This window comes from Triturus cristatus, chromosome 6, assembly GCF_964204655.1.
Source record: "Triturus cristatus chromosome 6, aTriCri1.1, whole genome shotgun sequence".
Lineage (NCBI taxonomy): Eukaryota > Metazoa > Chordata > Amphibia > Caudata > Salamandridae > Triturus > Triturus cristatus.
Window position 1 is genome coordinate 879044888 of NC_140589.1, and position 27603 is coordinate 879072490.

General features: G+C 44.3%; 1 protein-coding gene across 4 annotated transcripts in view; it reads left to right on the forward strand.

Annotated features, from left to right (window-relative positions):
* Window positions 1–27603, forward strand: part of CNST (consortin, connexin sorting protein) — a 417345-nt gene that overhangs the window by 132462 nt on the left and 257280 nt on the right. The window lies entirely within an intron of this gene.

A 27603-nucleotide genomic window follows, 5' to 3' on the forward strand; every position in this document is an offset into this window, starting at 1 on the left:
TGGCGGATTGGCAGTGCGGGCAATCGGCCTTTGCCCGCGGGGCCTGAGGCGAAGGACCAGCTTGTGGGCTGGTTTTTCAGCTGTAGATAAAATCACCTTTGCCTAGGACGGCTAGGCTGCTGGCGCTTGAACACAAAGACTGCGGCTACATCTTGATAACGGCTGGCTCATTGTCTTGTGCACATTTTTACAGTGTATAAAAATATCATCCGTAACAATTTTGTTATTTTTTTATCACAAATGTTTTATTATATAAGTTATCAAAAACCAGACAATGATAAATAATTAGCAATATAAAAACCAACAATAATATTTTGATGTAGTGTCCTAGATTGCAATGTGCATATAAAGTAGTACACTTTCAATTATGCATTTATTTTATTTTTTTTCCTTTTTGGTGTTCGCTTGTTTAGATACACATTAGTCATGCAGTAAGCCGTATGATTAATCGAAGGGTCCACAGAGTGCATAGCTGGGAAGAGCCAGAAGTCTGGCGATATGGTGACACACAAAGTTACGCATGATATTCTGATTTACTGTAAATGTGTGGTGTTATTTTGGTTTGCCTGCACATACAATACTATTTTCACGTGCCTAGGTTTTTTCTTGATTGTTACATATTCCCTGCGTCTGGCAAGTGTATCTTGTATGTAGGGGCCCCTATTTTCCAAATTCACTGTCTTGTGCAGTCGGACAATGGGCCAAACTGAGCATGCACACCATGTGGTGCCCTCCCTCTCAGCGTGACATTGAGGCCACTGGGAGTGGATGCTCTCTTTTTGCGCACCACAGCTAGCAGTAATGTTACCTGGGGTTGGGGCGAAGGGATGCAGTACAGGGAGACGCTTCCCGAGCAGTAGTAGATCCCGATCTCTGTAGTTTAGTATCTTAACTATTAAGGGAAGTGGCAGCATTCCAGCTTTTGGTTTGCCAATGAAGATCCAGTGGGCCCTCTCCACACAGAAAAAGGAATATCGGCCCTCTGGGGCCACATTGTCACAGAACCATTGTTCCATGAAGCTGGCGGCATTGGGTCCCTCGCTGCGCTCCTGAAGTCCAATGACACGCACGTTATTTCTGCTGTTCCTGCCTTCCGCGTCTTCAATCCTGTCCTGCAGGCCGTTCACTTGCTGTTGTAATTGTTGGATTTGCATCTAATTATCTTTAACTTGATGCTTGATCTTAGTTAGGGTTATCCCTTGCGATTTCACAGTTTCAGCCAATTTGGCGTGGTCAGCCATAAGCAGCGTGAGTGATCGATCTGATCTGCTGTTCAATAGCTTTCCGGGAATCCCTAACTTCCTGCAGGATCATGTCCAGTTTGTCATGGGGCGCTTCCGCTCCAGTGGGGGGAACTGAGCTAGGCGATGTTGGCCTTCTCAGGATGTCCGGGTCCTCCACAGGATGGCTTATTGTAGTGGTTGTGTCCACATTTTTCCCCTTGTTCCGCCCCATCTCTCTTGTTTGCTCACCTTTTTGTTTGGGATTGGCCGCAAGGAGTGCATATCCAGGAAGCATGCAGACACTTTACCACATATGGGCCAGTTGTAGTGTTTGCGAAATGCGTGCCCGAGTCAGTAGGGTGGTGATCCGGTGCAGGTGCAACCCCCAGCAGTGGGTCCAATTATTAGTGGTGTCGGGGCCTAAATAGTGTCGCAAGCGCGAACATACGGGTATTTGCAGTACCATCAGCCTCACCGGGGGTCAGGCGGGACCCAATGGGAGCACCAATTTGGCGTGCATATCTTCCTGGGTCTCAGCCCTGTATGTGCCCCCAGCCAAGTGCATCAACAAGCAGGGTGGCAGAGAAGGGGGAGAGGAGCAGCACCATAGGTCAGCCAGCCCACACAACCCAGGCGCTAGATGCCCAGTCCCCCAGCACTCCTCACCACTGTAGGCGCAGGCAGGCACACTGTACCCCCTGTCTGCCTGCCGTCTGTACATGATGGGGGTAGTGCAGGGCGGCGTGGGAAGGAGGCAGCACCAGGCGAGCAGTATGCTCTTCTCACTTTGCCCAATGTTCTCCAGACTTCAGTGGTCCCAGCACTCGCCAAAATCTGCAGCCTCGATGTAGCGCCCCGTCAGAGAGTGCCTTCTCCCAGCCATGCACTTATGGCGCACACTGTGTCTGGAAGCGCCCCTCCTCCATCGGCCCTCAGCCCTCGTTCTCCCTCTTGTTTGGCGTGCCAGGGCCCAACCACTCAGGCAGAGTGTCAGAGTATGCACCGGAATACTGCAATTACAGTTTAGTGGGACCGCTGGGCAGGTGTCTCGGGCAGCGTCACACTCCAGGGCCGCTTCACACAGCACTCATAGCTGGGCCGGACAGGTGCTCCGCAGGACCCCCCAGCCAGCGCGCAGGCCCCACATGTAACCGGTCCGCCTGCTGCTTCTCATGCTGTTCGCACCGGGATCAATTCACCCTCAGCCAGTAACGTTGATTCTCGCTGTCCCGCCAGGGGACAGTGGGCAGGAGCCGGCAGCAGGCGAGCGACACCGAACACTCACCGGAGGAGAGCCGCTGCAATTCCGACACAGGCTGCGGGACATCCGGCCTGGGGCACGAGCGCGCCCGGCCTTTCCAAGTGCCGCCACTCCGGCCCCGGGCAGGCGACAGCAGCAATTGGGGAGTCGACCACCATCCTGCTCAGTGCTCACTGGTCGGGGGTCCTGCAGGGCCCATCGGAGAGCGCGCCGCACCCGTATATGTCGCTCTTGGCCAGGTGGACCCCAGCACTAGGCAGGCCCCGCCTCGTGAATGCGCCTCAGCAAACTGTTTTTGGCAGAAATGTCGGGCAGATCTTCCTCCCGAAGTGCGGCAGCAGTAGCATCAGGCAGGAAGGCTCGATGTAGCACTGCAACCGATGGTGCAGCAGGATTCTGATCGTCTGAGTCCGGAGCCTCATTAGTCCGTGTCCGCCATCTTAGGCGGTCAGCCATACTCCCATTCTCTGCTATGTTTAATAGCTTTAGCCCCACATCCCTGCAGTTGTTAAGAATAAAATAAAATAAAAATGTCCATCTCTCCCAGAGCAGTGATCGCAGTTTGTGCTTTGGTTTCAATGCTACTACAAGCAGGAAACCTTCATTAGTGGAACACTATGCTACTAAGAGAGCCATTCCCAGCCATACCAGACCCCTCCCACATCCATTGATATGAGAAATGGAGATTAAAAAGCAATTAAATGAATCTTGTATAGTTGCCAAGTTCCACCCATGACCAGCCTCCTGGTCTCGTGTAAGAGAGGGGTGCAACAGAAAAATCCATCTACTCAATCCAGCTTGTGTAGGTCATTTTAAGGCTGATCTTTCTATGCACGCCCATGCTACATAGTCACTTCACCACACATTCGCATGCCACTCGATTCACAAAGATTTTGCTGGGTCAAACTTAGTAGTAGTACTTGCAGCAACATCTTTTTGAGTCGGCTCAAGTGAATTTTGGTAGATAAGGCGGCCACGAGGCACGTGCTGTCGTTCAGTGTTTCCTGCTGCGTAGGTATGTCTTGATCAGCTATTCCTCTACTCAGTTAATTCCCACTCACTTTCCACAGTCACAAACCCCTATTCCCCCCCCCCCCTTTGCTCTGTTCTTCTGTATTGTCCAGCCACTTTCTCTCTCCTGCTGCTTTTTTGGAGGTTGGACACAAACACTCTAGCTTCCCACATATAAGCTTTCAGTTGAGTCCTACCAGGGAGGTGCTAGCTCCATCCCAGGCGTGAGAGCACTGGTAGAATTGGAGTTGCTGTGCTAGTGTTGAAATATTTTTGCCTTTAACCAACGGGTTTCTTTTGTTTTTTTTTTTTAGATTAATGGCCCAGCTACTTCCCCCACAATAAGGTTTTGCACAAACCATAATAGAACAAAACTAGAATTGCCAAAGCTGAAAGACTGGTGGCAGACACCAGACCAATTGGCTTTGTTAATGCTTGTTTATATTGCCAATGACCTGGCAGCACTCATAACAATACCGTTTTTATAATAAAAAAAACATAACACAAAACCACCATGAACACAGCCAAAATACCAGACCTATTGACTTTGCCGATGCTTGTTTTAAAAAAAAAAATCCCAACATTTACCACCATAAAGCTCATGAGCAATATATATCTATCTATGGGTCTACCTATGTGGGCAACTTCTTTTTTCCATACGGCTTTCCACAGCATTTCAATCCTTTGTGAATAAAAGGTCATCCTAGGAACGAGGAAGGATTTTTTTAAGCGCATGTAAAATACCCTGGTTACTCATTACATTTTTTGACCATAACATGTTTTTTGACCATGAATGCTCTTCATTTTTAATTTTTTATAGTCTTTTGCTGTTTTCTTTTTCGTGCGTGATCCCTTATTCGGTCCACTTTTACCATTAGCACCGTATGTCCACTTTGTGCACTGAGTGTGTGTATTTTTTTATTTACTGCCTAACAAATGATTATATTATGTCCTAAATAATGGTTTTATATTATGTCCTAAATAATGGTTTATATAAATGTATTTATTCTGGGTATTCAAAGTCGTGTCAATTCTCCTCGTTTACATTTTGTGTTCGCATTCGTTTGGTCTTAACACACACTTAAGATATCTGGTCATTATCTTTTTCCTAATATTGAATCCTCTTTACTCACCAACCTTTGGACATCCTCGTGAGGAAAAGAAGTCTGTCAAAGCTCAAAAGTGGAGGAAAAGGGCTCCACTTGGGAATAATTGTGGCAGTGATGTTTCCAGAGCGAGATTTCCTCATCATTAAATAAGAAAACAGTGTGTCTTCAGTCAAGGTCTCGACGAATCGGAAGGGGAGCTCTTGAATGCCTTATGGTAGAAAGGCAAAACATGCTAAATGGAGACAGCGCTCTTACACCCCTCAACCAGCTACATACATACTACTGGAAGCATTCATCACCTACTAGCAGTTTCACTCTATCAACAATATTCCCACACCATCAGAGTAACAGCCACACACTACTGGAAACTCTCTCACACCACCGACCGACTACTAGTCACACTCTAGCGACTGTAGTCACCCCTCGTAGACAGCAGCAGTCTAGCACTACTGACGGCACAATAACACGCTTAATTCACTGTGCCCTCAAATCCCTCACAGACTGGCCATCAAAACCCTCCCCTACATAAGAACAGCAAAATCATTATATATGGTTGTTATCTAAAAGTGCCTGTTCATTGATTAGTGAGTTTCTGTGTGGTTTTGAGGACGGGTGAGTAGGTGAATGCAATAATTAGTCCATAGGTGAATCAATAGATTACCGAGTTGAAGAGTGAGTGACTGAGTGCCTAGACAGATGAAATAGTGACTACATGTTTGGAAGCATCGAAGCACCTTGATATAAACCATACCTTTTGGTTTTGCTAATGTTTGTTTTGTATTGTTGGTTGAATGGCGAACATTAGTTTGGAGAAAGAGCTTCAGAACAATTTTATAGGCCATACAGGTTGTTGTGGGACGCTCAGCGTAGCTGAAGCCTTTTGGGGGTGATTAACTCGAGGAACAAGCGCCCAGTGGACTACAGGCACCAGGAGGCAGAGGGGCAGCGTCAGCAGCAGCGGCCACTCCCTCCCGCACCGGACATTTAAAATCACATAGCGCCTCCCGCTTCGCGGGACGCGCAGCGTAGCTGAATCCTTTTGGGGGTGATTAACTCGAGGAGCAAGCGCCCAGTGGACTACAGGCACCAGGAGGCAGAGGGGCAGCGTCAGCAGCAGCGGCCCCTCCCTCCCGCACCGGACATTTAAAATCACCTCGCGCCTCCCGCTTCGCGGTACGCTCAGCGTAGCTGAAGCCTTTTGGGGGTGATTAACTCGAGGAACAAGCGCCCAGTGGACTACAGGCACCAGGAGGCAGAGGGGCAGCGTCAGCAGCAGCGGCCCCTCCCTCCCGCACCGGACATTTAAAATCACCTCGCGCCTCTCGCTTCGCGGGACGCTCAGCGTAGCTGAAGCCTTTTGGGGGTGATTAACTCGAGGAACAAGCGCCCAGTGGACTACAGGCACCAGGAGGCAGAGGGGCAGCGTCAGCAGCAGCGGCCCCTCCCTCCCACACCGGACATTTAAAATCACCTTGCGCCTTCCGCTTCGCGGGACGCTCAGCGTAGCTGAAGCATTTTGGGGGTGATTAACTCGAGGAACAAGCGCCCAGTGGACTACAGGCACCAGGAGGCAGAGGGGCAGCGTCAGCAGCAGCGGCCCCTCCCTCCCGCACCGGACATTTAAAATCACCTCGCGCCTCCCGCTTCGCGGGACGCTCAGCATAGCTGAAGCCTTTTGGGGGTGATTAACTCGAGGAACAAGCGCCCAGTGGACTACAGGCACCAGGAGGCAGAGGGGCAGCGTCAGCAGCAGCGGCCCCTCCCTCCCGTACCGGACATTTAAAATCACATAGCACCTCCCGCATCGCGGGACGCGCGCGGGTAGCGCCGGGCTAAGCCCAGGACAAGGGCGGGGCCGTCTGTGGCCGTCCGAGGCCGGAGGAGGCCGGGTCGGGCCAGGTCCCTTCAATTTCGTTATTCGGCTCTGGAATACACGTAACTAACTCAGCGACAAGTTAAGTTATTAAGTGACTTTCGTTCTCTATTTGAAGAGCGACGTTAGTGTGGGGGCTTCTTTGATTGTTTACTAGTATTTTTTCTCTGAGAAGGTTGAAAGTAACATGGCTAAATCTATTGTCAATTCTAAAGGGGGGGCTGGGACATTGGATGCGTATCTTAAACGGGCTGAAACTGCTGTGGCCAAGGAGATAGAACTGGTAGAGAGGAGGCTATCTCTTGACCCATCTAGTAACAATACTAACAACTTGAATCATACACTAACTACTATCTTAACGGGAAGTTCTCAAGCCCCTATAGAGATGTTACAAAGCCCAGACCCACTAACCAATGATGCCCTTACTAGGATAAATACTTCCTGCCCTCCTGCTCTTAGCCCGCCGCCTTCCCCCCCTAATACACGCACTAGGCAGGCACGGGTTGAGCATGTTACTAGAGCTAAAGAGCAGCAGAGGAAGCGGAAGGCAGATAGTGCTATTAAGGGTAGTAAATCACATGCTAAACAAGCCAGGAAAAGTAATTCCACTCTTGGCCTGGGTTGTCAAGTAGAAAGCCAATTGACCCAGGTCAACCAATCCAAGACTCATGTAGAGGGTGACCCAATGATCTCCACACTGGGTAACCCAATTGAGGGTGACCAAGTGTTGAGATTCTTGGGGAACCTAGAGGAGTGCCTCAAAGCTCTTATTACTCCTGTTATGGAAAAGCTCGAGCTAATTGATTATAGATTAATAGCCCTGGAAAGACAGTTACTAAACCAACAGGGTTCTCTGATAGAGACTAAATTAATAGCTACATGTCCTGATAGTGCTCCCTCCCATTTACCAATAGTCACTAGTTTGAATGCTGGAGCGCACGTACCTAGAGAATATGTAGTAGCTCAGACAACAATTGCACCAACTATCCTAACCTCCGAAGGAGGTACCATTTCTGGTTGTGGAGGTTCTAGGGGTAGTCCAAATCGAATTCACCATATTCCCCAGAAACACATAAAACTTCATCTCCCCCCTGAGGCGTGCCCATATACCATTATTTTGGCTAATGTCCCTAAAACATCGGACGGTAAAGAGGAACATTGGTCATCACTTAAAAACAAAGCACTACACTACTTGAATACTAGAACAGTGTTGGGTGATAACCTTTACAATAATTTTAAGATGGTTCGAAGGGTGAATTGGGTGGGAGACACTAGGAAGGGTATGGAGAGAGACTGTGTCGTTGTTAATTTTGCATCCCCTAAACTGGTAGACCATATCTTAAGACCGGCAGACTCACTGAGGATACACCATGATCGCATTAATATCCTGCCATTAGGGTATTTTTACCCTCCATGCCCAAAACCCGCCACTAAAGGGAGAGATTTTGCTCCTCGTCTGGATCCTCATGTTAGATTTACACCAGTAAGCAATAGACTTGAGGTGTTGAGTTCACTAGATTGCAACGACTGACTTGTTCATGGTCAAGACCTGGGCCCACGAGGAATCCATTCGGTCGACCTCCTTGGAGCAAATGTATCATTTGGTGGTGGACCACATGGTGAAATTCGCCCAGTGCCCATTGACATAGCCCAGACAAGTGGAACTGTTAACACCAATAATCTTGTACAAGAGGCTCCTCAACATGGGGACCAAGTTACTGGAGACATGCAGGAAGCCTTATTATGTGGCACCCAAGGTAGGGACGATGATATCGTCCCTTCATTTCTAGTCTCTTGAAACGTGGCAGGTTTTAGGAATAAAGTAGTGTCATCTGATTGGTCCAAATTCCTTGACAATAGGGATATTATATTATTACAGGAAACTTGGTCGACTGTCTTAGACTACAGACATGGTTACCTCCGTTTTTATGTTCCTGCTGTCCCTAGCCTCCATGGAAGAGCTAAGGGGGGACTCTTAACATGGATTAAACAGGATAGCAGGTATAATTTGACTCGATTGGACTCAAAAAGTAATGACATTTTACTTATTCTTGTCCAGTGCCCTGGATTAAAAGATCTTTTCGTTTTTAACATTTATGCTAGAGGGTTGCCGGGGGGTAAATCTTCAAATACTGTGGAGGAGTTGGACCTGCTTCTTGACTTGTATTGTAAAAAGGGTAATGTCATAGTAGCGGGTGATTTTAATTGCTGCTTTTAACCTTTGGACACCAATGATATCGATCTTACTTTAGAAGAGGATTGTTCATGGAATATTCCCCATCTGACACTTTCGCCAATTAAAAAATGGACCGAGGCTGCACTTCAGCTAAAGGTACTTTGTATTGGACATGGGCTACGTGCAATAAATGGTAGATCAGCTTCTGACAAACATGGGGCCTTTACGTTTAATAATGGACTTCGTAAAAGCCGCATTTATTATATACTTACCAATAAAGAACATTGGTCTAGCATCAAGGATATGATAGTGGTGGATAGGGTGGAAAGTGATCATGACCCCTTACTACTATCATTTAAATTTTTTAAGATTAATTGTCAGGAGGTTCCTTCTAGGAAGGTGGAAATTGTCCAATCTAACGACTCAAGGCGTGTCAAATGGGTTAATTGTCTAAGGAATGAGAGGCACATTTTAACAATTAGAAATTTAACTATTCATGCCACTAACGCCTTACAAAACTGTATTGCTAAGAAGGAAGATATGGGAAATGCAAATACTATCCACACAATTTTTTTTAATCAACTTAGGGTCTTCTTTATAAAACAGACTCATGCCAAATCCAATAGGCAACCCAGAAAAGAGGACCAATGGTATGGGAAAACATGCAGGATTGCATATAAGACCTTGTCAGATGCTGTAAAAACTAAGGACATTGTTTGTATTAGGGATGCTCGTGCATCTTATAAAAAAGGCCAGTATGATGCCAAACGAGCATGGGACCAGGATTACTGGAGGGATCTCCACTCGGCTAGTAAGGAACGTTCAATGTGTTCCTTTTGGGACTTGGTCAGGTGGGGTAGGGGCACAAAAAGAGAAGAACCAATTAATTATGTGCCACCTAATCTGTGGGTCTTGCATTATGCATCCCAGTTTGCATCTACTGATGCATATGAGGGGTGTTGCACACCAATTATTTCCCCTATCATGGATATATCTCCTTTGGCATTTGATTTAAACGAGGTACGAAAGGTACTGAAATCCATCCCTAGAGGTAGAGCACCAGGTATAGATTTGGTTCCGGCAGACCTGTTTATGCAGGACAAAGAACTGTGGGCACCCTATATTTTGTGCCTAGCTAATTGCATTTCTAACGGCTCACCCATACCTAATACCTGGAAGGGCGCCCAGATCATCCCGGTCTTTAAAAAGGGAGAGCGCTCTGATCCAGGCAATTATAGGCCTATAAGCCTGATCGACTGTATACAGAAGGTGGTAGCTAGGCTTGTTTTATTAGGAATCCAAGGGTGGATTGAGGAGGAGGAAGTCTTATCACCACTTCAGGCAGGCTTTTGCAGCCACACAAGTACCATAGACCAGGTATTTAGGTTTTTGTTAATATATTGGCGGGTGGTTCAGTTGGGAGAGGGAATGTTATTTGCAGCCTTTGTTGATCTTAAATCGGCTTTCGATTTGGTCCCTCGAGCAAAAATGTAGTCAGTTTTTAAAGATCAAGGCATGCCTATAGATATTTTAATTTTCTTAATGAAATTACATGAGGACAATTTTGCCCAGGTCAGATGGAATCAATTAGGCAGCGTCACAGATAAATTTCCAATTGCCAGGGGAGTTCGCCAAGGGTGCGTTTTAGCCCCGACTCTTTTCTCATTATACATCAACAGAGTGATCAACTATTTTAAGCAAATTCCTACCGATGCTCCAAAGTTGGACGGTAAGTTGATTCCTCTGTTGATGTTTGCAGATGATACTCTATTAATTTCTAAGACCCAACAGGGCCTACAAAAAGCTATAGACGTGTTTGAATTCTTCTGCAAAGATCATGGGCTTATTGTAAATGTAACCAAAACGAAATTTATGGTCTTACATAAGTCCAAACACGTTAGAGGGAACGTGTTAATGAATGGAATTAAATTAGAGCAGACTAAGGTCTTCTCATATTTGGGTATAACCCTTGCGTCGAAGTTAGAATGGAAACCGCATATAGATCAAGTGATAATAAAACATGCTCAGTTAACTGGTGCACTAACAAAAGAACTACACTTGTCTCACACTAGACCCATAATACCAGCACTTAAAATATATGATGCTAAGATAGGCTCGGCAATTCTTTATGGAGCAGAACTGTGGGGCTACAGTAACCTTACCCAGTTGACTAGGGCCCAAAACAAGTTTTTTGCGTATAATCACTGGCCTTCCAGCATCCACTCCTCTTATTCCCCTTTACTACGACTTGGGGGTTTTGCGTTTAGAGGATATTGCACGATATAGACCAGTGGCTTACTGGAGGCGGCTTTGGGTTACCCCTGAACTCTTAGAGTACGCTCGGGCTTTCCTGGACGTCAGGGGGGCCGACAAGGCGCAAAAGATCTTATGGATGCGGGAGGTCAAGTTACTTTACTTTGCTATGGGCCTAGCAAGTTTATGGGAAGAGCCCATGGCACATACTTTTCCCCCCAGAAAAACTTTAAAAGACTTATATTGGCGGATGGTTTTTGAAAGAAGATTTGGCTCAAGCATTGGCCCGTCTTTAACTTCGGACTATCTGGCATTGAAGGACAGGCCCCTGTTTGAAAATTATTGGGACTGTATTACAGTTGTGGAGGATAGAAAGCGATATCACCAATTCAGGGTGGGCACTCTTCCTATTAATTCTTTTGTTGCTAAATGGCGAGGAGGCATTAACCCTGATTGTCCCTTTTGTCCAGCACAACGGGAAAACATTGCGCATATTTTATTTGCCCGGAGTACAAAATTCCACGGCGGGTCTGGCTTAAACCAATTTGTCTTTTATTGGGTTTTCGGACAGGTGTTGAGGCTTTGCGGTGCCTTAAAACAAATACTTCTCAATCTGTGACTATTGCAAAATTTCTCCATTGGATTTGGGTTATTCGTGCATATAAATTACGCCTCATTTGATTATTTGGTTACCTTTTAACATTTTTTATGACTTTTAATAATGAGATATTTGTTTATAACTGTCGCTGCTATGTACATTACACTTGTAATTTATGATGAGATTAAGGTCCATCCTCCTTTTTTGTATCCCTCTTTTAAAATTGTTTAATATATTAATGTTGTCTTTTATGATGAAAATCGAAATAAAGACTTGAAATTGAATTGGGAAACCCATGCCTGTTGGATTATACATGATAACTGAAACACCGATTGCCTATTGTATGAAAAACTCAAAATAAGGATTGCCTTTATGAGGGCATGCTCGGATCCTCACACCACTAGACTCAACTGAAGCATTAAGAATTTGTTTTTATCATTTTGTGCTGGTATATGTCATCACGCAGTACTTTATCTGATGACACGGGTTTTTACAATAGATACTTTTCGATATTGCTTTGTTCTGTCCAAAAGACATGAGTGATCGGGTGCATTGCCTTAATGGAACATTAACCAAGACTTGTCGACCCTATCTCACCTTGAATAAATTTTAATTAATATGTTTTGAAGTTTCCCTCTCCTTTTTATTACGAACGGCACATTAATATTCAGTGGTCATTCTAGTGTGGCGTGAAGAGGCCCTTCCTGATTTAAGTGTGTAGTACGTGTATTTGCAGCAGACTGACAGAAGTATATTTCCAAGGCCTGCAAATGTGAATACAGTGGAGTGGTAAGCAGCTAAATGGGAAACAGCACTTCTATTATTTAATGATGGATGATCCATTAACTAAAAAATGACTCTCTTCCAGAAATGACCGCCCCCAAGCACTCTAACCTTTTTTTTTTTTTTTGTAGCGAAAACAATAATACAGCAGCCAGACCTTTGCGCGTTTACACTCCGATTAGAATGATATACTTTATATCGCTAACCACCAAAGATCACACTGTACTTGCCTTTTTACGTCTCACTGCCCACTGTAGCTGTCTCCAAAGAGCTAATGTCTGCAGACACTATACAGTGTAAGTCTCACAATGTACGTCTACTCATACACATGCCAAACAGATACAGAAAGGGGCTTCTGGATGATGCCTTTTAGCCTCTGAAAATAATTTGGAAGGGCAACCTAACAGTCCCTTGCGAGCATGGGTAAATACAAAGAAAATACCCATTGGCTTTCTCAGTGATTTTTTTTACATGTAATACTTGTATTATTTGCATCATAGGCAAAAATATAGGCACATCTGATCACCGTCCTGGACTGTATTGTAATTTTTGCATTTATGATATGTGCATAGTCTTCTCTCAGTCTCGTACACTCCACCCGCTCCCACCACTGCCGGAACACAGTAATTTCCATGCCCAAATCAGCGTGGGTAGTGAACATGTCTTTGCTCCTGCCTGGCTGGAGCATTTTTATATCTCCTGCCTGATGGGAGCAAACATGCCTTCCTCACCTGCAGCAGAATGCGGGGGACCAGTCAGGGCCTCCGAGGCACTGAAGGGGGGTCCTCTTTTAGCCCCTAACTAATGTGTTTTGGGTTCCCTGGGTGGGCACCTGAGCACAAGCCTCGGGATGGGCTCCCCAGGGTCCAAGGAGTCATGTGGAGGGGGTCCACCTGCCCTACCTCTTCATTTAAAAATTAGGCCCTGGGGGATGGAGTACCTGGGGCCAAGGAGGGTTGTGGAGGTGGACCGTGCCAGAAACCGTGCGTGACGGAGGGGCTGTCTAGGGTGAGGGTGGTTCGCAGGTCCTTGCCATAGTGCACAGTCAAAGTAATAAAATATAACTTTACATTTTTTTTAAAACTAGAAATTCCCTAAAAAAACAAAGGTTAAAGTGATATTATAGCTGGGTGAAAATGTCAGTTAAAACATGCCATTTTAGAGGTACAAATCCACTGAAATTCAGCAGTTCTATTTATCTAAAGTAATTATAACTCATGCCCTAAGGTAACTGTAACTCGTGCCCTCTCCATGCACTGATAACTATCTCCCATATTACAGCACTCATGACATCTTCTATGACATCATTGATAATAGCCCAGCAGCATTTGCTAAACAATTATTAACGACAAAGGTGCATGGCGGGAGCACAAGTTATAGTTCCTTGAGATACATATAACTGGTGAATTTCGCTGGTTTTGTTGATTTAAAAAAATACAGAAGGTAGTGGGGAGTCCAAGTCTGCTTATTACATATAATAATTCATACAACTTTGCTAGTTTACAAATTTACCTTAGTAGAATGTGGCGCAGGGTAGAGTAGAGTGGTGCAGAGTAGAGTGCAGTGGCATAGAGTAGTATAGCGTAGAGTACAGTGGTGCATAGTAGAATAGGGTAGAGTGCATTGCATAGAGTAGAGTGGTGGAGAGTAGAGAGGAGTAGAGTAAAGTGTGGTAGAGTGCAGTGCCAGAGTGTAGTGTCGGAGAGTGCATTGGTGTAGAGTGCAGTGCCATAGTGTGCAGTGGTGTAGGATAGAGTGGAGAGGAGTGGCGTAGGGTAGATTGCAGTGGCGTAGAGTAGACTGTTTAACAGAGTGCAAAGACGTAGAGTGCAGTGGTGCAGAGTAGATTAGAGTGGATTGGCATACAGTGCAGGAGCGTAGAGTGGAGCGAGGCCGTGTAGACCTAAAAGCAGCCCGCTAAATTGCCTACGCCTGATAACAGACATAGATAAATTCCCCATTCCTGACAAGAGGCATAGTTCGCAGATTGTCATACACAAATTGAGTATTTCAAAGCACCCCCTCAGCAGTGCCCAATTTGTTTAAAAAAAAATATAAAAAAATAAAAGTGCCAGGTCCCCGTCAGGATGCCACTGCAGCCTGCACCACCCATCGCCCCTGCCAGCGCTGTCAATGACCGTACCAACACAACTAGAATTAAGTGCCGGTGTCGAGCACCGGAAGCCACCGGCTCAAATCAAGCACTGCCTCAGTCTGGGTCTCTATGTAAATGCAGACATCCTGCAGACCATTGTGGGATAAGGTGTCCGAGGCGGTTGGTGGCATTGTCTGTCCCTCCCAGGTGGAATGAGGGAGGGGTGGCAGTGGCCAATTCTTCTGGAACCTGCAGCTCTAATGTGATCGCACAGAACCTCGAAACCAACCCAAACTCAGCAGGTATAATTTGGCTAATGAGCCACAGGGAGGGGGGAGTGGCTATTGAAAGCTTGCTTGACCAAGAAACCTTGCTAGTGGAAGAACTCTGCCATGAACACTTTTTTCATCAATAATCAACAACAAGAATATTTTTCTCCGCCAGTTGATACAGATATGGGTGTATGCTTACATTTGTGGGGTGCAGAGGTGAGAAGAAAAGATTAAACCTTTATTTGCATAAAACTTTCTTCAGAAAGGCCATTGTGAAAAAACAAGATTGTGCCTATTTGTGCCATGTAACGAAGCACACACAAGCCTGTCACTTACAGAGCATGAAACAGGCTAGTCACAATGGCTAGGCGGTGGGCTCTAATAAAGATTACTATTGACCATTTAGAAAGTGAAACTGCAAAGTAAAAAACCTCTTTTTATGTTTATAATAGTACTTATCGCTATAGAACTCATGGGACCAGTATTTGCACAGGAAAGGCATAGCTAGCTGAATTATACTGATATTTGAGAAACTGTGCAAAAAAATCACCTAGTTCTGAGTGATGTTACTGTTCGTTGGTAGTGTAATAGGACATTTCATGATACAAGTCCAGCATTACAAAAGCTAGAACGCAAGGAAGGAGAACTAGACTACTTCCTTGCACTTGAAACGAAACCATGTTAGCTGTGCTAAATTGCACCAGATTACTCCAAGAGATGCACAGAAAAGCAAAATACACAGATTGCTTACATTTCATAGGCTCACATGTGTAGCCCATCCAGGCCTGATTTTACCTTATCCTTCCTAGACTTGTAGTCTTAGTGCTATTGTGTCGTAAACATAATTAAAAGTTGGAGAATGCAATACACCTGGGCTGGATGAGCTTCTCATAAGCAGGCCTCGAAAAATTATAAAAATGTTCCTAGACCTGTAGGTCCAGTAACTTCAATAATCTACTTGACCGAACTGTAATGTACTTGACCCATGTCTAACTGTTATGTACTTGTCCGGTAAACTGGTCTTAAATTGTGTGATCGTTGGCAAATATCTTATTTTACAGTCGCCTTTTTCTTCCTTCTCACATATGACATCACCTTCAAATACATGAGTTCAGCATTTCTGTATTAGACTAAACGTTTGCTCCATGTTTAATAAGAATCTAGCCCACATATAGGGTTACGCGTGATCCGTGATATGCATCTCAGTTTACTAATAGCATTGCCATCAGGGCAGGGGCAGGAGTGTTTCTCCAGAACATATTTGCACAGTCACTTTTAACCTCTTCAGTGCCCCGCCCTTTCCACGCCCTGTGCCGGGCGTTTCATTAGCGGGCGGGGTTCATGACGAGATAGTCTCGTCATGGGCACAGCGCAACCGCGCTCCATGACGAGACTATCTCGTCATGGGCACTGAAGGGGTTAATATATTTAGTACTAAGGCATGATGTTGTAGCGCACTATCATTAAAAGACAGTACATTTCCAAGAAATGGCCAAAAACCTTCCAACTACCTTGCAGCTTTACTGATATAACTATATAGTGTATTAACAATAATCTGTGAACATTGGATTCCAGAAAATATATTTATCATTTGCACATCACCAAGTTAAGTTTACTGATTTTGTTTTTCATCCTCTTAAAATATTTATTTCATCACACAGAAGTACAACAAATGGGCTTCCACAACTACTGAAATATAGTTTTAAATGTTTGTACAGTTGACTTATTAGCTATTTAAATGTGTGTTAGGAAAAACAGCCATTCATTTCACGCTTCGTACAGCAGGTCAGACAGTTCACTTTACAAAATCCTGGAACTCTGCAGTCAGAGAAGGAAAAGTAAATCCTGGAACTGTCAGAGAAGGAAACATGATTGTAAACTGACTTCTGACCTCTGAACACAGAGCAAATATGACAAGATAAAAACAAGATTTAAAGGCATCTTCATTGCTCCTTTACTGTCTGACTCAACAGGACATGTGTTCTTTGTCAACTTGCCTGAATGGGCAGGTCCTAAATATAGCCTGATAAGTCATGTTTTGAAGCCAAATGGCTTGGAATCCTTGTTTACTGCCATGTGGTCCGAATTTTGAGGTTCCAGTATCGTCCATAGAATTACTTTTTCCCCGTGTCTTTTTTTGGTGTTGGTGGGCACTCCCTATCCCTTTATGGTTCATCAATCTGCATGAAACCTGTTTGGACCGCTCCACTTCCATTTACTTCCAGTTTTTTTACTTTTGAATTTTCAAAGTGATTACAGGAGCTGCAGACAATAGTACCAGAGTGGGAATGAAGTGATCGTGCGAGGCTTCATTATTTTTTGGAGCATGGGTTCAGATTACATGAGACACCACACTTCTCCCATAAAGCCTGCAGTCTTTATCCCCATTGGGTAAACAGTAGCAATCAAATGGCTTGAACCATGCTGTCCCTTTACAACGCGGTCTGAACTACAAATGCGTCTGTACTACGCATTCCTTTACCACGCAAGTTTTTAGAATGAGATGCCTTAGGAAGTCCAATACTTTCCCTACTGTTGTGCAGACTGGAGTTGGCATAGTAAATTATACTATTCCAAAGTCCACTGCTTTCCCTAAGGCAAGTTGTACCTACTTGCGTGGCAAAGGAGTACGTTGTAAAGACGCTTTTGTGGTTTGGACCGCATTGTAAAGGCATGCGTGGGAAATGCATGCTTGGTTTGAACATACAACCCCTTCATTGTTGTCATATAAACCAAAAACGGGCTAAGAGGAGAGGAGCTTTTGTACTTAGCTGACAATTTACTTAAAGCGGTTCCTAAAGAGGAGCTAACACTTGGTGCATGTGTCCACTACGGCAGCTCGCTGGGAAAGAGGAAGATGAAGCAGGTTCCAGAGTAGGAAGAAAATGCCCTATGGAGGGAGTGGGAGATGGGGTAAGAAATAGTACCTCAATCATATCGGGAGCAGCAGGCAGGTCTGATTAACGTGAATCAATGTGTGCTTGCTTATTGCTCCACAGAAAGGATCAAAAGTGTTTAGGCTGCAAAGGAGGCTTTTTGGAAACAATAGTGTCAATTGTGCATGCTTTTGCAGTCTCGACGCTTAAAATATATTTTCTGGATGAGACAGATAAAGCTGCATAAGCAAGAGCCATTACGGGAGGAAAACTAGTTTATAACTCTTTACTTCTGGAGACATGGAAAGGTTGACAAACTACAGATCTTACAAAATGTAGGAGCAAAAACAGAGCTGAGCCTGCTAAGGCAGGCACGTCTCTACCAAGATCTGAAGAAGTTACACTAGATATCCATGGCCTCACAAAGGAAATTCAGATCTCTAGTGCACACTCACAGTGCGGTGCGTACTAAAGTGAACATTATGCTAGCACATAGCCGTTGCCTTGGTCCTCAAAGAAGAATAGGAAAAGAAACATTTTAAAACGGAGGAATGGGACGTGATTATTGAACGCACAGAGCACGGGGCAGGGATCCTTCTCATTGGAAAAGCAAGAACAAGCAATCTTACTCTCGCTCTCTTTCTCTCTCTCAGCAGTTTGTTTGGAACCTACATTAACAAATTGCGGAGAGGTTACAGCCGTTCTTATGGACATCCCCTAGAACCACAGCTTCCAATGGCTAAAAGGGGTCATCCATGGGCCCCTTTCTGTTTGTATGTGCAAGTTTATATTGAAGGGGGTTTGTTGTTGGGGTTTGTTGTGTAGTGTGTGCCGACATGGGCTTTAGTCAGACAGCTAAAGCTGCGAGTGAGACCTTAAAAGGTAAGAACAATGTGATCCTTCGTGGTAAGCAGATGAGAAGAATATATTTCTGATCTAAGTGTGAACAGTGGTCTGTGCTTGGGGGAGGGTTTGTTCCTGGAAGATAGTAATTTTATATGTAATGGAACCATTACATGACAGAAGAGTTGCTTCCCATTTAGCTGCTTACAACTCAAGACAGCAGGATTCACATTTGCAGCTCTTCGAGATAACCATTCTGTGAGTACTGCAGCTAAAATGTGCACTGCACATTTCAATCACAATTTCTCAGGTCTGTAGGTGAAGGGCCTCTTCAGGCCTCACTAGAAGGACTACTGAATATTAATGTGCCGCTTATAATAAACAGGAAAGGGAACATTCAAAACTTGTTCATTAAAATATATTCAGGTTGAGATGGGGTCAGCATAAATATTCACAAAAGGGCACCTTGTTTAAAGCTACATTAAGACAATGCTCCAGATAACTCAGTTCTTTTAGGCAGAAGTATGCAATATCTAAATGTATGTTTTGTGAAAGCATGTGCCTGTGTCTTATCAGATGTACTGCGTGATGACTAATGTCAATGCAAATTAATAAAGCAAACTCTTAATGCCATATTCAGGTCTACTGGTGTGACTGCTGCCTGATTACTGAGCCAATTGTCATGCAGGTTATTTGTAGGACCTATGCTGGTCACTAGTATCTATATAACTCAACATGCTTCAAGCAATGCATGGGTTTCTGAAAGACGTTCCTCATATCACTTGGGTCAACTCAGTACTGCAAGAAAGGGTCACCACAAAGTTCCCTGGAATTGTTGTGCACAGTTAACCAATGCTGTAAAATTGTGTGTGTGTGTGTGTCTGTGTGTGTGTGTACACACGTACTAGACCCGAGATATCGGGTATCAAAGCGCTTTACATGCGCACCAGTTTCGTTACAGACCGACACATTCATTTTTGTTAGGCACGGGGAGATTAAGTGATTTGCCCAGAATCACAGGATGTTGAGCGTCGTTGCCGAGACTCGAACCCGGTTCCCCAGCTTCGAGGTTGACCGCTCTAGCCGTAAGGCTACATCCATATTCATTACCAATTCCGGAAAAACTGTGGTTAATAGTGGGTACCTGTGGCGTTTTTTACTTTCTAAGGTAACAAACTATGATGGCTGCTAGTGAAGATGTCAAAATGTCTGTGATGTGGTAATAAAACATATCCCAAAAAACAGACGCTTAGTTAATGTCAGACCTCTTTAGGGGGCCATGGGGTGAGCAAGAGCTACTGGAACTCAACAGTGGGAGTTGAGGGCAATGTGTCTCTTATGTTCATAAGTCCGTCCTACTATGGCTCTGCAAACTCGGCGAAGTGCAGCCCTTTCAGCACTTGAGTCTTAGTGGTAGCAATGGCGAGCTGTCACATGCTTCTCAGGGAGGTAGTGTACAGGTGCTTGAGCTCAGCGCTCAACAACCGCTCATCCATATAATAGCTAATTATCAAACCCAATGTTGGATTTTTTTTTTACCCCCAAATATTTTTTTTTTATTTTGCAATACTTGTGAACATTGACATAACTGTTACAATAACATTGCACTAAGACCACATTCAGCCATCCGACCCGTCCCACAATCAGTAAGCATCTGAGGAACACAAATCATAATATGAAAACAGTTTACATAAAGGACCTTAGTACACATCCAAATATGGCCATTTCTCGCAGCCCACCCCCCCATCCTCCCACTGGGACCAGCAGAAACATCATTAGTCCAACCTCTCAGTTGCGGTAGATTGAGTATCTTCTTCAGTCAAGTACAAACCGTAATATCTCATCCAACCCCCCCCATATCTTCTTAAATTTTTTGTGACAACCTCTGCTTTTATAGATGACCCTTTCAGCGCCATGTACAAATCCATACCCCCTTTCCATTCTTGTAACGTAGGGGTTTCTTACACACCTCCAACGTCGGGCAATATCCCGCTTAGCCACAATCGGGCCCAGTGCGCTAAACAGGAGTTGGGGTCTGGGGACATCCACCTTACTTGGGATCCCCAAAAGGACGAATCTAGGGTCCAATGGTAGGGTGATTCCCTTATTGCGCTAAGTTCAGTGATTTATTGTCTGCCAATAAATGGCTATTTGTGGACATTCCCACAGCGTGTGGAAAAAATTGGCATATTAAGTGTGACAACGCAAGCATAGAGGCGACTCTGCTCATCCCATTTTGTGTAGTTTGTTTCTATCGTAATAGGTCCGATGGAGGATTTTGAATTGAATGAGGCGAAACCTGGCTTTTATTGCTACCTCCCAAGGGTGCATCAGGGCTGCCTGCCAATCAATGTATTCCATTTTCCCTAGTTCTCCCTCCCACACCCCCCTTAATTTAGCCAGGGTGTCGGGCATATTATTGTTTATAGTTTTATGGGTAGTAGAGACTGCCTTCGTTTGTAGTTCTTCCTGAAGTAGTATGCCCTCCAGTGGTGCAAACTCAGGGAGCTCAGACACCTCTAATCCTTCTGCCATCCAGGCATGTCGCAGTTGCGCATACTTAAAAATTTGGGCCCTGGTTGCGGGGAGTAATCTGTGTGTCCCTTTGCCGCCATACAGATAGTCTTGAAATGTTTTTTGTGTAAATGTTTCTCTTTCTAACCTATAGGTGGGGTGATCTCCTGGGAGGTGTATCCATTTGTTTATGGGAATAAGATGGGCCGCCCAATAATAAGCCTCTATACTCGGAAGTGCGAGACCCCATTGTACGGGTTTTGCTGTAACATCTTTAATGCAATTCTGGGGTGACCCTTTAACCTGAGAAGTGTTCGGAGTTCGGAGTCGATTTCCCTAAATAATGACCAAGGGAGGGGGTGGTATGTGTTCTGCAGGGCATACAGAAATTGGGGTAGGGCGATCATTTTATACATTGCTGCGCGGCCCATGATTACGAGTGGCAGTTCTCTCCACCTGTCTGGATCTTGCTTAAAGCTAGAGAGGACCCGGTATATGTTATGTGTACAACATATTATAGGGTTGAGGTTGAGGAGAATCCCCAAGTATTTGAAGCCTTCTGTGGCTATACATAGATTTCCGGGTAGTGAGGGCCACTCCAAATCTTGCGTTGAACTGTATATTATAGACTTGTGGTAGTTAATTTTATAACCCGAAAACCGGCTATATTCCTCCAAGATCGAGAACACAGTTGGGATCATGGTTGCTATGTTGGTGATGAACAGAAGAACATCATCCGCATTCAGCGATATTCTTTCCTCCTCCCAGTTGTCGGCTGAGACCCGAAACCCGGTGATTCTCGGGTGTTGTCTAATTAGGCAAGCAAAAGTTTCTATCAATAGAGCGAATAATAAAGGGGACAAAGGACAGCCCTGCCTGGTCTCGCGGGAGATCAGGAACTCAGAGAAGAGCCGTCCATTAACCCTAATCTTTGCCCTTGGTTCTGTGTAGAGTAGTGCCACCCATCTCCTAAAGTTCGGACCGAAGCCAAGCCTGACGAGGACGGCATCAAAGAATGGCCAGTGCACGGCTTCGAATGCCTTCTCTGCGTCCAACGCCAGAAAAGCATGCTGGGTAGTCCGTGTCCTGAGCATCATCATCCAGTTATGGGCTCGTCGGAGGTTGCACTTGGTCGACCTACCCGACATGAAGTCGGATTGGTCCTAGTTGATAAGAGAGATAACTACTTTTAATAAACGCGTGGCCAATATGGTCGTGAGAATTTTGACCTCCATGTTTAGGAGAGAGATTGGGCGATAAGAGTTGCACATGTCCCTGGGTTTTCCGTGTTTGTGGATAACCATAATAGTAGCAGTATGAAGATCCCTCCCTTGTATGCGTCCCTATATAGAGCCAGAAGGTGAGAGTCAATGAGGTCTCTAATCATTTTTGAAAAACTCGGCAGGGAACCCATTCGGTCCAAGGGTTTTACCTGATCTCAACCTATTTATTACATCCCCCACCTCTACCAGTGTTCTGTCTTCCTCTAGGGGTTTCACATCTTCATCCCCTAGCCCTGGGATGTTAAGATTTGCAAGATAATTAGTAATTTTGTCAGTGGTGCTGGATGTTTTCCGGTCATAAAAATCAGCATTGTACTGGGCAAATGCGGATGAAATCTGTTTGTCCGTGTTGTGTGTCCTTCCCTTTTCGTCAACATTAGAGTCTACCCACCTAGCCTCGTTTTCTTTCTTACTAAGCCATGCCAGCCCAATGTTTGATTTTCTAGATGAAAAGTACTTTGAATGCACACTAGAACTTGATACTGCACACAGACTGTGCACCCAATGCAATTTAGTGTCCCTGGCTCCTCTTCCTTGACCTCCTTAGTTCTCATGTTGGGTCCTCTTCATGGCTTGTCTAAAAGGTGCTTGTAGCAGCCCCGCCGGGCTGTTTGGGTCTGGATCAACTCAACCAGAGGTGAATGTTTAGCACAGACCTCTCTGGTACTTTGTTGGCTTACTGTTTCTGGAAAACTGCAGAGTTTGTCACACACGTCCAGTGCAGCAGCTGGGTCTACACCGTGGATTCACTTTCCGGGCGAAGTAACTCAGAACACGCCACTGTCTTCAATAGTTCAGGCGGAGTAGCACAGATTAGGCCACATCTCTGAGATGGAGCATATCAGCTTCAGTCATGTTGCACTAAGGGCTACAGTTTAGTGAGTAAGGTTCTCTCCCTTTCTTCCTTTAGCTGACCTTTTCCTTTTATTGCCCCGGTGGAAGGTACACACACTATGCCAGATTTGATACCTTTGTATTCCGAGGATTATATCCAAAAACTTCTAAAAGGGCCCTCTATTTTCTAATGATACTGAGGACGCTCTGCCCTCTACAGATCTTCCTGATAAACTGGAGAGATGTCAAAAGAAATGTACACACCTCCAATTAATGATTAAGATGATGACAGAATATTTGAAAGCAGATGTGATACCATTTGGGCTGCAAGTAAGGAACATTCTTGTGTTTTTACCGAGTATAAGTAGCACATATAAGGTTTTAATCACATTCGCATTACTTGCTCCAGACATTTAATGGTACTGGGCATAGATACGGCACTGGATCATTGCAAAAGACTTCTTGAGGAATTTTCAGAATTGGGAAAACAAATCAAAGACTCGGCATGATTTTGGATGCTAAAGCAGAGAAAATTATATTCGAATATACATGCATTGGACAAGCGAAAAAACCAAAGTCAGGAAAGATGTACAAGATTGAGAGGGCTTACACTTATCTGATCAAAGATTACTATACCAACAGGTCTTACAACAATGTTGGACCGAACCATCCATCGGGCAGGTAAACCAGTCCAAAAGAACTTTGTAGCATTCACAGAGACCTTTGAGCATTCAGGGGATAACTCTGACCCAGGAAAGGATACCAGTGGACCTACAAACCCTAAATATCAGGAATATGTTTTAGGGACAGGACAGATGCGACCACCAAACTGAGGGAGGGGGTACATAACCCCGGAATGCAGGCTTACACACCAGAAATACTACCACTGTTGATCGCCAAAAGATTTATTGATTGAGACTAAATTCATGTCTTTAATTTCTCCTTCACATTGGTTATCATCAGATTCTTACTTAGATGAGGACTTAATGTTTGTCCCGACAGAGTGTGTACATTTTTGGGATGTACAGGCTGATCTGTAGAGATTCTTTAGAAGATTAAGACTCTGAGCCTATTTTGGAGAAGGTGAGATCTGCAGGCATACTGAACTGTCAGGTCTGAGTCCTCCTTCCACTTTCTCTCCCCCTGCCAGCTCCATCCCGGTTGAATTGCTGATTTAAACAAATTAATCATGAAGGATATCCTAGCCTTACAGCAAAAAAAGTTTTTGTACCTTACAATATTACCAAACAGGAACGTTCTGCTCTCAAAACACTGAAGGAAGACACATCCCTCATAATTAAACCTGCAGACAAGGGAGGGGGATAGTATTACAAGCGAAAGAGTCCAACAGACTGGAAATACATTGCCAACTCAGTAGTAGAGAATATTACATTAAGCTGGATAGGACCCTCCCCCCCCCCTGAGAAAACTAGGAGAGATTCGGGAGTCTCACATTCAATTCAGGGGAGAAAGGGTTTCTCACTTTTCTAAACGTCAAGCATCCCTGGACTCTTGTCTTGTACACTTTACACATGGTGCATAAATACATCAATGAGACCCATTGTTTTCAAATGTGGTTCAGTACTGGAGCCTGTTGGAAAACATGTAAAAATTTTCATTAAACCTTTCACTCCACTGACCCGATATCCTTAATTTGATTGAAGATTTTCCCTTTTTCCCCACACTGACGGTCTACTGGCAACGTTAGACATTGAATCACTTGACACAAATATTCCCCCAGGTTGAAGGTTTGACTGTGATACAGAACATACTTGATAACAGACCCAATCCACCCGCCGTACACACCATTTTCATCATGGATTTACTGAACCTGTTATTGACAACAATAAAAGATTTGTAATTTTACTACGGCTTTTATTTACAAGTGAAAGGTACTTCTATGGGGGCTGCTTTTGCTCCTGATTTTGCCATTCTGTACATGGACAACATTGTTGTTTATTATCCTAGCCCCCTCCAGCCCCTTTCAACAATACATTTTACAGTGGAAAGCGTACATAGACAACTTTTGATTTCATCTGGCAAGGCACCTCCAAGACTTTGACTTGTAAGTGGACCTTCCTCCTGGCCATTTTAAACACCTGCATTCCTTTTTACACAACTGCATTCCTTTCTTTTTCAGTCCCTAGCACTATCTTACTGCCACAGACACCTTTCTTGTTTCTACCCGCATATTCCACGCCTTCAAGCGAGGTTAGTTTCCATTTTATGGCCATCGTAATTTATGTCACCTCTCTGGCTAGGATTCTTCTCACCCTTAGCCTATGGCATCCTTCCTCATCGTGCACTACCTTCGTATCAGAGTGCCCCCGTCATAACGATGTCTCCAGCAGCACGTGTCCCTTCAGGTTCATCCCTGGTGCCTTCTCAGTCTTTAGTTTCTTATCCTGTCCACTTCGAAATCTTTCTGTTTTCTATTATTGCTTGTCCCGGTCCATTTTTGATTGGTTTGTCTCTTCTCCTATACAGCACCCTTATAAAATTAGTAACCTGGTCCTGATGATGGCCTGCAATCTGAACAGGTCGAAACACCATCGACACTGCAGAGCAATCTTTGCCTCCATCCTTGTGGTTCCCACAAAATTAACTGTATTCATTATTGTATTAATGTATGAGAGCCAATAAGAGTTCACTGTATATATTGTTGTTCTTTTCCGTGCAGTCTCCCGCTGTATATAACCCTCCACTTGTGCCGTTCACCTTTGTCACGAGCACTTGTGCACAGTTTTGTACAGGTTACATAACATTTTATGTAACAGAGTGCTGTTGGTTTATCTTTTGACCAAATACAAGAAAATAATTGTTGCCTTCATTGTTCGCTAGTTTCTTGTCTCCCTTCCCCCCTCCCCTGCAACTTGCTATGTGCATGTTTTTTGATGAGTAAAACTGTCAACTAATGAATACCTGTAAGAGACATTGTATCACGCTACAAGCAGGAAAACTTATCAGCAGCTCCTCAGCTATAGGCCATATGACATTTCTAAAGGAGCCTTGTCTTCGATGCTTGAAGGCCTTTATTACTCTGGTTTATTCATACACATGATACATGTACCATGCAGGCTACACACACAAATTGCACGGCATACACTTGGAATGTTAGTACTAAGATTCAGCTTGGCACATAGAAGCGGAACTTTGCATGAGTGGGCTTTGTCTCCACTCCAGTGACACAGATGTGACCAGAACTATGTATTCACAAAAGACGTTACACTGCCACCACCACTCTATGCTAAACCCAAGTGAGGGACAGTAGTCCGTTAGCTGTAACATGAGAGCACACTTGGTGCGCCTTTCCAGGTCACTGGACGGGTCCAGGACCTCACAAATATCAAGAGAAAGGTCTAGGACTCTACATGCTGCTTGTGCATGCATACACTAGATGAGGTGTGAGGCTAGGGCCAAAATCAAAAAACATAATACCAGGTACATGCATTCAGGCACTGAGGCCTGGGCACCACATCTCCACATCATACAGGAGACAGTTATACAATTCTACAAACCCTGAAAATAAATATGTACTGAAATCTGTTTTGTGAATAACTTAAAATGTTATGCAGTAGTACTAACAAATGTTTGTCATGTTACAAAAATGCTAGTCAATGAAAGGAAATTACGGATTTCTAATCATACACTTAGAATATTACTCCTTTCCTTAATTTGCTCTAGAGTAGAGCACTCTCTCTTTTTTTTTTTGTATTTTTTTTTGTTTAAATTACTCGTAGTATTATAATTATTATGGGCACCTCAGCATATTAATAAAATCAGATAATTGTTCAAGGGCTAGCTTGCTCAGACTGTGTAGTGATGGTGATCTTGGCTGTGCAATCTTTAGTTCTCACTTGATATTGTGGTATGATCACTAAGGAAAACAGCTTGATTGCTGCGCAGTACTGGGCGGCTTAATGCATCATAATGGGTGATAACTACACAACTATAGGCGATGGATGACCTTAAAAAAGAACACTAGGTGAGTGTTAAAGGTGTCAAGAGTCCAGAAGGATGTGTCCGCAAGAGTTTGATAAAACCTCTCTGATCTTAGGTGTGTGAACTTTCTTATTCACACCCGAGGGGAGTGTCCTAGAAACCTTCGCCATAGTACTCAGCCCCTCCATGTATTTCATGTAAACCCAACATTTTAATTTTGTGGTTTCGTCCTTGTTTTGCGGTGCAGTATGACCAGCAATATTGTTTGCTCAGTTATGTATTAGGTGGTGGCGTTAGTTAAATAAAGCCCTCTTAGTTGCTGTCATTTTTCTCTCCAGATGTTTATCACTCAGTCTGTTGCAGACTTTGAAGGTGGGGAACCCGATTTTTTTTTTAGAGCGAGTGGAATTTTACAAAACCAGGTTCTGCTCTTACATCTGGCTTTTGTGATCACTTTAGTGCCCTGATAATCTCAAGGCAGGCAATGAAAAGTCGTTACTGATGACCCTCAATGCTTTAATAAGTTAAAGAAATTCGTGTTTTTTAAGCCAGATTGTTATAAAATTGTACACATTTCTTAATTTTTCTCAATTCAGTAATTTTGTAAACCTAGTTGATTGTTTTACTCAATTCGGTGTCATTAGGAGCTACATGTTG